This window comes from Habropoda laboriosa, unplaced genomic scaffold, assembly GCF_001263275.1.
Source record: "Habropoda laboriosa isolate 0110345459 unplaced genomic scaffold, ASM126327v1 scaffold128, whole genome shotgun sequence".
NCBI classification, from domain to species: domain Eukaryota; kingdom Metazoa; phylum Arthropoda; class Insecta; order Hymenoptera; family Apidae; genus Habropoda; species Habropoda laboriosa.
This window is the reverse complement of record NW_017100281.1, coordinates 1,428,044-1,440,825: the sequence shown is the minus strand read 5'-3', so window position 1 is coordinate 1,440,825 and position 12,782 is coordinate 1,428,044. Positions and strand designations below refer to the sequence as shown.

The following is a 12,782-nucleotide window of genomic DNA, read 5'->3' as shown; positions in this document are numbered from 1 at the left end:
TGAAAAACGTGATATTTTTAATTTAAAGTAACATGTGAAATGTCAATTTATTTACTTTATTCTGGTAATAATTATTGTCGTTTCAAAAAGAATTACCTAAAGTGTAGAAAGAGATAGTGATTTATTGGTGTCAATCTGAAAGAATATGGTCGTTGTGTTTTACTAGTACTTGCTGTGTGTTTTTAATTTACCTGCCATTCGCTTAAAATTGTATGTCACAATTTGACACTATAGTGCACATTGTTACAGAGATCAAAATATTATTTTAGAATTTTGAAAACTACCCTTAACACTTCTCAACGTGTAAAATTTGTCTCTAGCAGGTAATACGTGTCACGTGTTTTTTAACTGCAATTCATACAGTATTTCGTTACTCCTTCAAGTATGTAGAAAGACGTATGTGATCAATGAAAGCTTGCCAGCATGCGTTCAAAAATATTTTTTTCAAACTTCCATATTTTCGAGGTTTAAGTCTTTCTACATTGAAAGAAGGAAGTATTATTTATTTATAAACAATCAAATTTGTCATTAATTTATTGCATCTCGAATAACTTCATAACTGTATTACTTAATTTTAAATTCTTTAACTGTCTACACTTAGGAAAGTCAAACGTATAATGTAAAGTAGGTCAGATAAACGAAGGAAAGAAATCCAAATTTATTAATGAGAAATCCGTGTGGGTCAGAAAAGACCCGGACACCGGATTCTACGGCCAAGGGTTGACATACGTCAACGCTATCATATACAATTTAACGTTAGAAATTAATGGTGTTTACTGCTACCTTTTCAGCTTTCTTTCAATAAATACACAAGCTGTACTTATATATAAACAAAAATTCAATAAATTTAAATATCAGTATTTGTTATGCAATTGAACTTCTAAAAATTACGAAAATCCCTGTGTGTTACGTGATCGTATTGTATGGATAAAAAAATTTGAACCATGTAGCCACATTTATTGTAGGACGAAGATGAGGGCCTAATTTATGACGTTAGAATGATCTAGGAGCTTTACACGGCACCGTGTGCATGTGCGCGCACACACTAGCACGCCGTTTTCTTATTTTTATCGCGATGGGTAAAGTGAAAAAGAATGCTCAAGAGAAATGAAAAAGAAAATCGAATTTTGTAAAACGCGGGCACGTCCGATGGTGCTTTTAAGGAATGGGATCGAAACACCTGTGGGCAAGGGGAAGATTTAGTTCCCTGGTCCCAACCGATCGTCCAGAAAACTGATAGAAAACTAACAAGAAAAAAAGATCAGAAGACGGAGATAAAGAAGAATAGATGAATGTCGAATTGGAAGAGTAATGCTGGGAAAGCGGTAACGAATCGTCTGTGCTCCTGTTCAAACAAAGACCAATGAGTGCTTTTAAAATGTTTTCCTTAAACGTAGCGAGAAATTAATTACAGGGGAAATGTGAAAGAAATGAAAGTGTTTCTATTCGTTGCATTTTTTATTTTTTGGAAATTATATTCTTTTTAAAATTACACTCTTCCTTTAAATTACATTTTTTGGAATTATATTACATTTACAATTATATATTGAAGTGATGATCACCGATTTTGATGAAACTTTGGTACAAAGTAGTCTTCAAAAAAATATTCGACACATTCTTTTTTTTGGCGACTATCGTCTACATTGAAAGGGGAAAAAAGCTCTCGAAGTAAGGGGTTGAAAACATTTTCTGCAATATCAGGAGAATTAAAGGGACTAGAAAAATAAATCTTTTTTCAATTGTGTGTTTTGTAACAATTTTTTTAAATTATTTGTTCAGGTAATACATTTAAACAAGACTTTCTTTTCTAATTTTCTTTTGGCTAAATGTTAATCGATTCTCACATAAATTTGTGTGTATAAACTATGCACCGAAATAGGAGATTTCTAACTTTTTGTTTCTTTCATATAAAAATAATTATTAGATGCACAGATTTCTCCCAGTCTGTGTTTACAAATTTCTACAATATTTCATTCAGTTATACTATGTTATACATTCTAAGTTTCAATCGTTAGCCCTTCTTTACATAAACATAATATATTTAATTAATAGCTAACGCTAAACGTGATTATAAATGTAACAGACAATACAATCGAATGATTTTTAAAACCTATCGGCCATATTTGCAAACTGCCATCGAACAAATTTGCTTGCGTCGAAGTTGATTTGCCAGTCGTCGAATCTGGGTCACATCGGCTGTTTGTTGTAAATTAGCGCATAAAAAGATACTTAACATATTCGAAATCAAGGATCCAGCGAACAGATCATGCAACAAAAACTAGTATTATCAGTATTGTAGAATAAAGTGTATAAGCAGCAAAATTTCCTTTTAATTTTAGATTAAGTATAAAAAGTGAAAGATACACAATCAAGGAAATAGCTAAATTTTACATTTACATTTTCTCGAAAAATTGAAACTTTTCACTTACTAGTTACATATTACAAAATTCCCAAATTTTACCTCTCTTTAGACGTCTCAAAGTCGGTAACCCATTAACAGTACATTTTAATATTTCCACGTACATAGTATTAACAAATACTCGTCTCGTTTAAACACATGCTCAGCAGAATTTCGTTGTAACCAAACATTCTAGTTTCAACGCAGCATTTACATACATTCGTAAAGTCTTGTATAACACTTTTCGCAAATATTGAAGTTCCTAAATCAGTGGTATAATTCAATAAACAAAGTTGCTTATAAGAGCGGCGCTATTTGCAATAACAATTTGCCTAACGCGGGGAAAATTATTTCACCTCGTTCGAAGAACAATGTTATGAAAGCGGATATCGAAGAAATGAAAGCAGGCGATGCGTAAAGGTTAGAAAACACTGGTAATCAATGTCAGCGTAATGCACGAGAACGTGTGCAAGTCGGGCGTTTGCTTTCATGCGCTTCTTTGTGTCTACGATCTCCTTCGAACGCTTTTTCTTCTCGGTAGTTCAGCGGAAATTGTACAGGACGTGGCAAAAATTGTTGCGGCAACGAAAACAGGACAATACCCTGCACAAAATTCAGTATGTTCGATATTTGTTCACACGAAAACAATAAAACAACGAATTGAGCTAATTTCTTGTTGGTCGTAAGAAAATCACGAATTAAAGCAGTTCGCGTAAAATAATTAATTAAGGCAATCCGTTGTTGATCCCGAGAAAATAGCGAATTAAAAAGTAAACGGAATAGAATTTTATAATTACCGTTTAATTAATATCTTTCTTAATTGAACTTTCAACGACCGACACTTAAACGCGAAACCTCAATCTTCGTTACTGTAAATAATTTCAATTACCAAAAAATACCAAATTCACGTCTGATATACCGTGCATCTTCGAAGCGAGATTTAAAAAAAGATTCATCGTTTTCTTTCAAACTCTTGCGGAATAACTTTCAAGGGATGATGCGAATGGAAAAATATTCAGTTTACATTCTTCGAGTATTATTTATTTGTGTCAACGGTAGAATTTTTGCCGGGACCTGTATACATACGAAAGCAATCCAATACGAAGTGACCGGAAAATCGAAAGCTAAGAACGAAATGTTGCCCCGTAAGGAAAAATAAAAGAGGGTGGGAGGGTCACGCGGTGCATGCCAATATAAACGGCATAGAAAATCGAAACTACGTTACACTCGTTTTACGCGCATCAAACGACGAGGAAAACTGCCGGCCAAACTGTACTGATGTTGATCCTCATAGTAACGAGACAAGCTTATCTCGTTGCCGTTTGAGGTTCCTTTGTACTTTCGAAGCCACTAGACGAAGTCGCTGTTCCACGCGCAATTTTGCAAGCAATATCGTCTGGCGAATTTTGCGTCTGAATCCGTGAGGGAATAGATTCCAATTGCTCTCGGTTCTTTTCTCTTCCTTCCCCTTTATCCCGGTCTACAACGTTTCTCTGTCGTTGCCTTTATTTTCGTCCTAATTTGTTGCGTCGTAGGGTAAGAAGTATTTTTACTGTTGCAGCCGTTTGTACAAATTACAACGCGGACGGGTTAAATTTCAGTTTCATTTATGCATAGTAATTGAGTGGGAAAGAAATTTTTTGTTTTGTTCGAAACAGATGGGGAAATTAAATTCTTCCAATTCTAATAGAAATTTGAGAAGTACAAAAATTTGTTTGGATTGGATCGTGGAAAATTTTATACTTGTGACTTTGTTTTTATTCATCGATGTGAAAAATTGGTAGGTTTCATAAGAGATACTTCTTTGCAGACGTATGAAGATTTTCATTGCAATCATCTACAGTTAAGGGTTGAAAATCGCCCTTAATGATGAGGGTAATAAAAATATTTGGTCAATATTATTTACTATTTTTCAAATTTCTTGTGGAAAAATACGAAATTCGTCAATTTTCAGTATTCCTCAATCTCTAATACTTTTCGAAATATTAGACTATTTAAATATATTTCAGGATGGCCGAGTGTAGTATCGGGGCCTCCATACCCAAAAATAGGAAACCGACACAGGGGAATAGAGAGGGAGTGGTTGGCGTAACGCGCAGAACCTCGGGTTGCTAAGCCGAAGGTGTTCCGGGTTCGATTCCCGTTTGGGTCCCTCAGTATTTTTCCCTAGGTTCCTACAAATGGAGGCTCGTCCGGGATGGAGGGGCAATCTACGGCTACACGAAACCAGGAGGAGTTTGGGCGCTGAAAACATGTCGAGGGTTTGCACGTCTCCCAAATTGCGTCGTTTCGGCTGTGTCCCACTGTGTGGAGGAGTGTACCCAAAAGGTGTTGAGTTGTTGAACTTTAGGACATTTCGAGAGCGAATGTCAGTTCAGGATGGCTGAGTATAGTATCGGGGCCTCCATACCCAAAAATAGGAAACCGACACAGGGGAATAAAGAAGGAGTGATTGGCGTAGCGCGCAAAGCCTCGGCTTGGTAAGCTGAAGGTCCCGAGTTCGATTCCCGTTGGGTCCCTCAATACTTTTCCATCGTCGGTACCTACAGTATTTTTTTGAGAACTACTATACACCGAAGCTTCATCAAAATCGATGATTACCACTCCGGAATGTTACCTCGTTAGGTAGGTAGCGCGATAAATACTCGTCGTAATGCAATACACGAGCGTGTCTCGTTCAGCGTTGCAACAATGTGCGTTGGTGAAAAAAGCAAGCATCACGAAGCAAGGAAAAGTGAGGTATTGCACCTTATATACATTCGATTATACGGAAACGTTACGATATACAGCATGCTGCGTAGAAAACGCGTGAATTGGTACATAAGTCGCGGCGTGTTGCACACGCCGCCTGTAGACGTGCATGTGACAAGAGAACCTGCTACACGGCTGCTTTGCATGCTGCGTGTTGCACGCGGTGTGCAAAACGCTCGTGTATTATAATGCTGTCCAAGCTTCACTCGTGAGTAAAACAGATTTTCCCCACTCCGTCTTCATTATGCATACCGTCCTCTGCTTTTTTAACAGCAAACTAGAAAAAGAGGGCAATCGTATCAGATCTGTTGATCTCTTTCTCAATTTCTTTTCATTCGATAACAACGTTGCACAGAGGAGGACGAAAGTTTTCACGATCTCTTTTTATTTCTTTGTTCGATTTTTCTGTCAGAAGACAGAAACTGTCATTCGCTACATTCGTGTGGAATGTAGAGCTGCTCGAATAATTTTTAACGTGTTAATAACTGAACGCATAAAACAATTAAGAATTTGGTGATTCGTTAGGCAGTCGACACATGGTAATTGTAAAATATATATAATTCTCGCTGTAGTCTACGTTTCTACTAATTTATTCACAAACTTAACTGTACAGAAGAAACCTAAATGTTTCTTATTGGCCTGAATGCCTGTTCTGTTAGCTTGAGCACTAACTCGACTAGCCTGATTGCTACTTCTTAATAATTATTGCCCAGTCTGATTGCTGGGCGTTCTGAACTAACTGATTGCTAATTATTTTCTGACTGAGTTTACCACTGACAGAGTTTTTCAGCTAGCTGATTCTAACTCACTGGCTGACTGAGCTACCTGATTGTAACTCACTGACTGTTTCTGTCTTCTGATTGAGCGTTTGCCACTGACTGACTGCCTGAGCTACCTGATTGTAACTCACTGACTCTCTGAATGCTTCTGACCAATTGACTGAATATTTCTCACTGCTCTGAGGTTTCTGACTTTCATGCTCTAGCCACTGACGACCGCCTCACTTCTTTACATGCACGCTGATTGGTAATTCTCAAGAAACCCTAATCGCCAATCAGCGTGCCTAAGGAACATCGCGAGCACCGTTAGCACGCCTTCTCTTGTAGAGGAGTGGCGATGTCTAACAGTAAAGTAAATGTAACGTATGTTTTAACAACGTCAAATTTCCTCCATTCGCGCTAATTCCTAAATGACACTTCGCAAATCCCCACTTTGTAACACATCTTCAGGCTATCGTGAACGAGAGTAGCTGATTTTTAAACTCTCTAACCTGTAAACTTCCATTTCTCTCGTCAGGACACATCTTAATCCTCTAAATACATTCTAACAATACGCTAAAAATCCTACGCTCAGAAATAGACTTTCGCTACACCCGCGTCACGAAGCATTGCCTGAACACTTTGCATATCTCATCCTGCGTAGAGCTTTCCCACTATAATTAGATACTAGAATCCACTGTAAGTACAAACCTGGAAAGCACGAAAGATTCTGATAGGAAAATAACGAACCCTGTATCACTCTACTATATTTATATTTGACAAATTGGAAAAGACGCATAAATTGTACGATGCTAATTTTTATAATTGTTTAAGTACTTCTCGCGGTAAGTACGGGGTAGAAACTACACAAAGAGGAATCTATCTGCATACACAACGAACACATGCAGACACATTAGCTGCAATGATCGTGTCTGGAGGATTTGGTCGGAAAATGAATGTAGCCAGGTTATCTGGCGGTAATAACGCGAAAAATATCGACGTCCAAGCCGCCGCTTATGGGGCGGAATACATCACGTACTAATTCCCAAATAGGTAGCCAGCTCCCTACTTCGTCTTCGAGTAAGCTATCTGCTTATTCTTAGGACGTTAAGGAGCACGCAGAAAATGTTATGCAAAGTGCGCCGCACATTGACATCGAATGGCTGCTAATTTATTCCGCAGTTCTTTTTCTCTTCGCCTTTATCACGGCTGCTTAACATTTAAACGGGCTGATGAGCTTCGAAAGACACTGTGTTATCATGCGGTCTGCTTCGTAATCTCATGAAAATTGTACGATCCCTTAAGCGACATCTTTTTAGAATCATCGGAAGTTCGTTCGAAATAGTTCTCTTCGAATGAAAATTGTATTTATTTTGTAGAATTGTAATTAGTTCGCTGTTGTGTGCGTCAATACATCTGAAATTGTCAACTGATTTGCATTTGTTTAGTTAAAGAATAATCACTTTGTACAGGAAAAACTCGAAACAGAAATGTGCGGTAGAAATAAGAGTACGAAATGTGAATAATAAAAAGAGTGCATAATATTGAAAGTGCAACGAGACGTAAGAAATCGAGAGTTTTTGAGAAAAATGAAATACAAAGAGTAGAAAATAGAAACAGTATAAAGTTAAGCCACACGTATAATTAGTAAAAACTGTGATACGTATCACCGTTCATAAGTTCAATCGCGCAATGCAAAAGTGCGATGTAATTCAATTTATTTCATTCAAGTTGATGAAATTTCCATTCCATTTATCAAATTCAAAGTTTTATATCGAACTCGAAAGTTTATCATTCTCGCCTAATTCATTTGTTTCCTATAGTTACTCTCAGTTTTACTGCTTTTTGACGAATGCGATTAAATTTTTGAGCGGTAGCGTACATCAGCGATTTTTAACTCTTCTTATCTCACTAATTACACATAAACTAATTACCAGAATTCTACGGCACACTACGGCACACTGATAAAAAGAAGTATATATTTTTGACTAATTTACAAAAAAAAAATGAAAACTTTTCTTTCCAATTTAAAAAATTCTTTTAATTTGTATTGAACAACCTTGGACCAACCTGTGAATCTCTGTTGGTTAAAAATCAGTGATGTATTTACACGAGTGAATTTATAAGAATTAAATATTTAAAACAAAAAAGATATCGCATAAAGATCAGTACATATTTCCAAGATTGTATTTAACATATTGCACAAACCAACGTGATCTTCACATGGAAGAAAAAAAAACGAGGATTAAATTTGATAAAAGTTATACCCGTAGAAAGTTTCCGTGAAAAATCGGACATTTAATATAAAACGACCTGATAACAATAATAACCAGTGATCGCAATAACTGAACGGCAGTTGCGGAAGAATAATTGGCTATCGGCGATGCTTTGTACAATGCAAATGCAGCATGTAGGAGATGAAATTTCATCGAATTTTCATCGTATCATATTGCGGTTTCCCATTAAGCCGAAAGTTTTAAAGGTTTCTGCTAAACAGGTAAACGGGGTAATTCTGGTGCAGGACCTGTGGGACTACTTGATTAAAATCGTCGGGAAAGTGGTAGCCCGCTGTTGCGCTGGAATCTCTCGCTTCTAGGCATTGTTTATGGAACAATGGATAGGTTTGGCGTGCGGCACGGTCTAGCTAGCAATGATTCACACCTCCTTACTCTCTTTACTCTCTGTGGTGCTATGCCGCGAGCAACTTTCCTTCGTTTCACCTTCTGCCGCCCGCGATATTTCTTCCTCGTGATTAAGAGTCTCGAATCACACGAGATAAACTTGGAAAAATTGAGAATTGTTTGTACCTACATCTATTAATACGTGCAATTACATATTTTGTTCAAATTGAGGTCAACTGATACGAGATACAAGGAAGTCTAAGTTAATGCAGTATCTTAGGATCTGTTAATTCTTTTTCTTTTTAATTAACTTTCATGAAGCTCTCTGATACTCTATTAAGAATTGATGTATTAAGAAGCAAAAAGAGTCAAAGGGTGGGCTTTTCCCTCTCCTAGTGAATTGTCCTCGAGCTTTGTTAATTGTCAGTGGTCAGTAGATTCTATTATATTTTGTTATACATACATGCCTTAAATTGCGTAATTTCTCTTATTTAAGGGGTTGTTCTGGTGTTCGGTGTTCAGAAAATCGATATTTCCTTTTTGCATTTTTGCACTCCTTATAAGGTTTTGAAAATATAACCGTAAAATACCGATATTTTAAGTTTCGGTAGGAGTCCCTGGGTTAGAGTAATAGCGACACTTTCAAGGATTAAGAAAACATTTGGTTCATTTTTTTTCTGGCCAATAAAGGAATTGTAAACATTCGAGGAAAGCCTAACGTTTTTAAACATCCGAAAAAAGTATGGTAAAACCTAGAAAAAGTAGAACCTGTAAAACAGGTAGGACAAATAAATTACACTGTTCTAACTTTGTCTACAAGGTGGAGCATATATGGAGCTACAAATACTTAAAACATGCTGAAAAATGAAAAAATGGTAGAACATGTTAGCAAAGGAACCACTTGGGATAACTAATTCTTTGGGATACTAATTCTGATTATTAATTCTTCGAATCACTTGGGAACTAAAATTGGAAATGTACCTACAACAAACTATACACATTTTCTTACCAATTTTATACGAAAAATAATAAATTCTTCAGTTATCTTGGTAATATGCTCTCTAACATAAATCGTTTGTTATTAATTCTTAAAGTTACGTGGGAATTGAAAATTAGAAATGTACCTGTAACAAACTATGCATATCTTATTGCCGAAAAATAAGAAAACACGAAAGAAATTATGTTGCCAAAGACCGCGGCGCCAAATGAGAAGCAGAAAAAACAGGCAATTTATTTGAAAGTACATGAACCGTAACAAAGATCGTGATACATTGAACGGTATTATTCGACTCGAAGAATCCTACGTTTTTACAGCGCCCCATTACCTCCACATTACTGTCCGGGAATTGTAGCAACAATTCTTTCCTCCTGATACAATGTACTTTTACCTTTATCGTGAGAAACGTTGAATCGGTTTTCCATCACTCTTTAACATTTACTCGCAACCAGTTTAAGCCTGTTAGAACCTATTACAACCTATCTCTGACTCTGTTTCTGCTCTACGAAGAATTCCAAGAATGCACACAATAATTTTGCGTAGAAGCATCGCGATTCTCTGTTGTACCATTTTATTCTTACCCTCTTATTCGAACACGTTGCAGCATTCGTCTGTTTTTGTATTCCTCGGGGTATTACGTCTCCATATTTACACCGAAGCAAGCATACTTGTTTCTTATAAAGGAAGCAGATATTTCACAATTAGGCACTTTTTTTTTTATCGGTAAGCGTCTACACTGGAGGTGTGAAAATCATTTTTAAAATTGGGGGTAGTAAATTTATTTCGTCCAATATTTCAAACGTTATTCCAGATAAAGAAATGGAAGGATTCTGTATATTTAAATGACGAACTTAATTGCATAAATAGATTTCGTAGAAAGTCCATTTGTTTAACCCTTTCACTGCTGTAGGCGCCTATAAGAGCTTTGAAAATATTCTCAGTGTGCCTTTAGCGCCATTGGCACACTTTCACCCTAATTTAATCTTTAATTTTTGTAATTTTATAATTTTTAAAAAATGTTTAAACGCCAACACGAAAGATTTTGCGGCCGTCATTGTTAACTACTAATATCTGTCGCAGCGAAAGGGTTAAATAGTATATGAAAAGTTATTAGCTTCTTAAAAATTTTTTTGTGAAATTATTATTACGATTAGGTTGGAAAAATTGTTCAATTTTACAAGTTATCGTTACTTCGTTATTTTAATACAACTTGTCGGTGCAAAATCATACTGAAAATTATTTCCTGTTCCGTTGCATTATATGCAAAATCTCGTTTAGATTCACGTACATAATTTGTTACAATGGATGACCGAGTACAGCCGCAAAATACCGGTAAAAGTTGTTAGAAAATGTGGAACGCGGAGGTTTTGCAGGCTTTGCGACTAGACGGAATGATAAATCGTTTAACGTAATTTAATTATATGCCGGTGTATAGGGTAGAAATGAAAGCGGTGAACGTACAATGGAATAAATAATTACTTTCTTTGATAGATATTAATGAGCCGCTAGTTATAGGCGCATTAAAAAGTCAAATTTTAAATGTTGAATAAACGTTTGCCGCATTATTCTATTAAAATTATTTCGTTGCTGCATAATGAAAAATTGCAGACTTCAAGGATGAAAAGGGAGACAATAGAAGTGTATTATAAATGACCGTGGGTAATGAAAAAGAAATCAAACGTTTCAGCAGTTCTTGAATTCTCGAAGCAATATGGAAAAGCAGAAGAGAAAATTAAAGATTGACGAACGTTTGTTATTAATAGAAATATACGTGGAATCGGGGAATCTCTGTGGTGGAAGTCCTTGTTTCACATGTATTTAAATACACGTGTATAGTCGATGGAAGAAATATATGTAGCGAGGTCGTACGTTCACTCAGGCGTCAAAATTTACATATTCGAACGTAGTGACAAGCGAATCGACAGAAACCTGAGAAGATACGGGCTCGAAATCTCACAAGGGAATATCCCAAAGTGATAATCATCGATTTTCACGAAACCTTGGTGTATTGTAGTTCTCAAAAGAAAATATTCGACACGTATCTTTTGAAGGGGTGAAAATCGCCCTCAAAGTAAATTCGGAAGAAGTAAATCTATGTAATCTAATATCTCGAAAAATATTAGAGATAGAGGAATAGTTGGAATTGTCGAATTTTCCATTTTTCAACAACAAATTAGAAAAATGTGAAATAATAAATTATTTTAACCAAAGACATGTATTACCCTTATCTTTGAGGATAATTTTCACCCCTTCAATGTGAATGATTGCTGATATAAAAAAATACGTGTCGAATATTTTTTTCAGTACTACCATATACCAAAGTTTCGTTAATTTCGGTGATTATCACTTCGAGATATTTCCTTGTTAGTCAGGGCCACATGAAGTATGCCTTAATTTTGAAAAAAAAATGCCGAATATGATCTTGGGTATCACTGCGTCAATCTGTGGCACTATTTAATGCTTAAACTTACAACAACGCTATATTTATTCTATCGACTATACACTCTAATCGTGTTACAATTCGTTTAATTTTTACTACACGCGTACTCGCGTGTTAATGTATTCAGAGATCTCAATTTCACGTGTATTTATCTCTTTTTAATCTCCGTTCCCGTTGTATTATGTTGAAATTTGTTATTGTTATCTGCAACCTGGGAATTTGTAAAGCTGTATTTCGTTTCCGCAAATTACTCGGTTAAATATACTTAAATACTCGAATATCCGTATATTACATGAAAAATTACACGAGTTAAAATACGAAGGTATATTTAAATACACGTGAAATAGAAGTGTCTAAATACATTTGGCTGTCCGTGTGTTAAAATTTACGCGAATTAAAATGCGTTAGTGCACTTGTACACGTGTATTAACCCCTTAGCATATGATTTCTTTTCTGACTATGCATCTAAGCGTCAGCCATTTTGCTGTTTTACTACTGTGTCAGGTAACGAAAGCTAATCTACATTTAGTAATCCTCAGTCTTGCAAATTAAAACGAAAGTTAGGATTACGATGAATTTTTCTTACTGATATAACTATTCTTCTCACATCTTGACCAAAAACTTTGCCACGAGTCTGACACGTTGTTGTAGGTTAAGGAGTTAAGAACTTTCAATTCCCTAATACACTGGGATATAGTAAAAATTGCACACTTTATTAACCTTGGCTAGGAAGTGTAATTTAAATTATGCAATACTTCCTACACGAACGTAACGGGTGTCTTGATACTTTTGAACGCCAGTGTACTTACACTGTACT

At 35.9% G+C, this 12,782-nt stretch overlaps 1 protein-coding gene across 1 annotated transcript in view; it reads left to right on the top strand.

Moving 5' to 3' along the window:
- Nucleotides 1-12,782, top strand: part of LOC108573621 (neurotrimin-like) — a 185,130-nt gene that overhangs the window by 143,577 nt on the left and 28,771 nt on the right. The window lies entirely within an intron of this gene.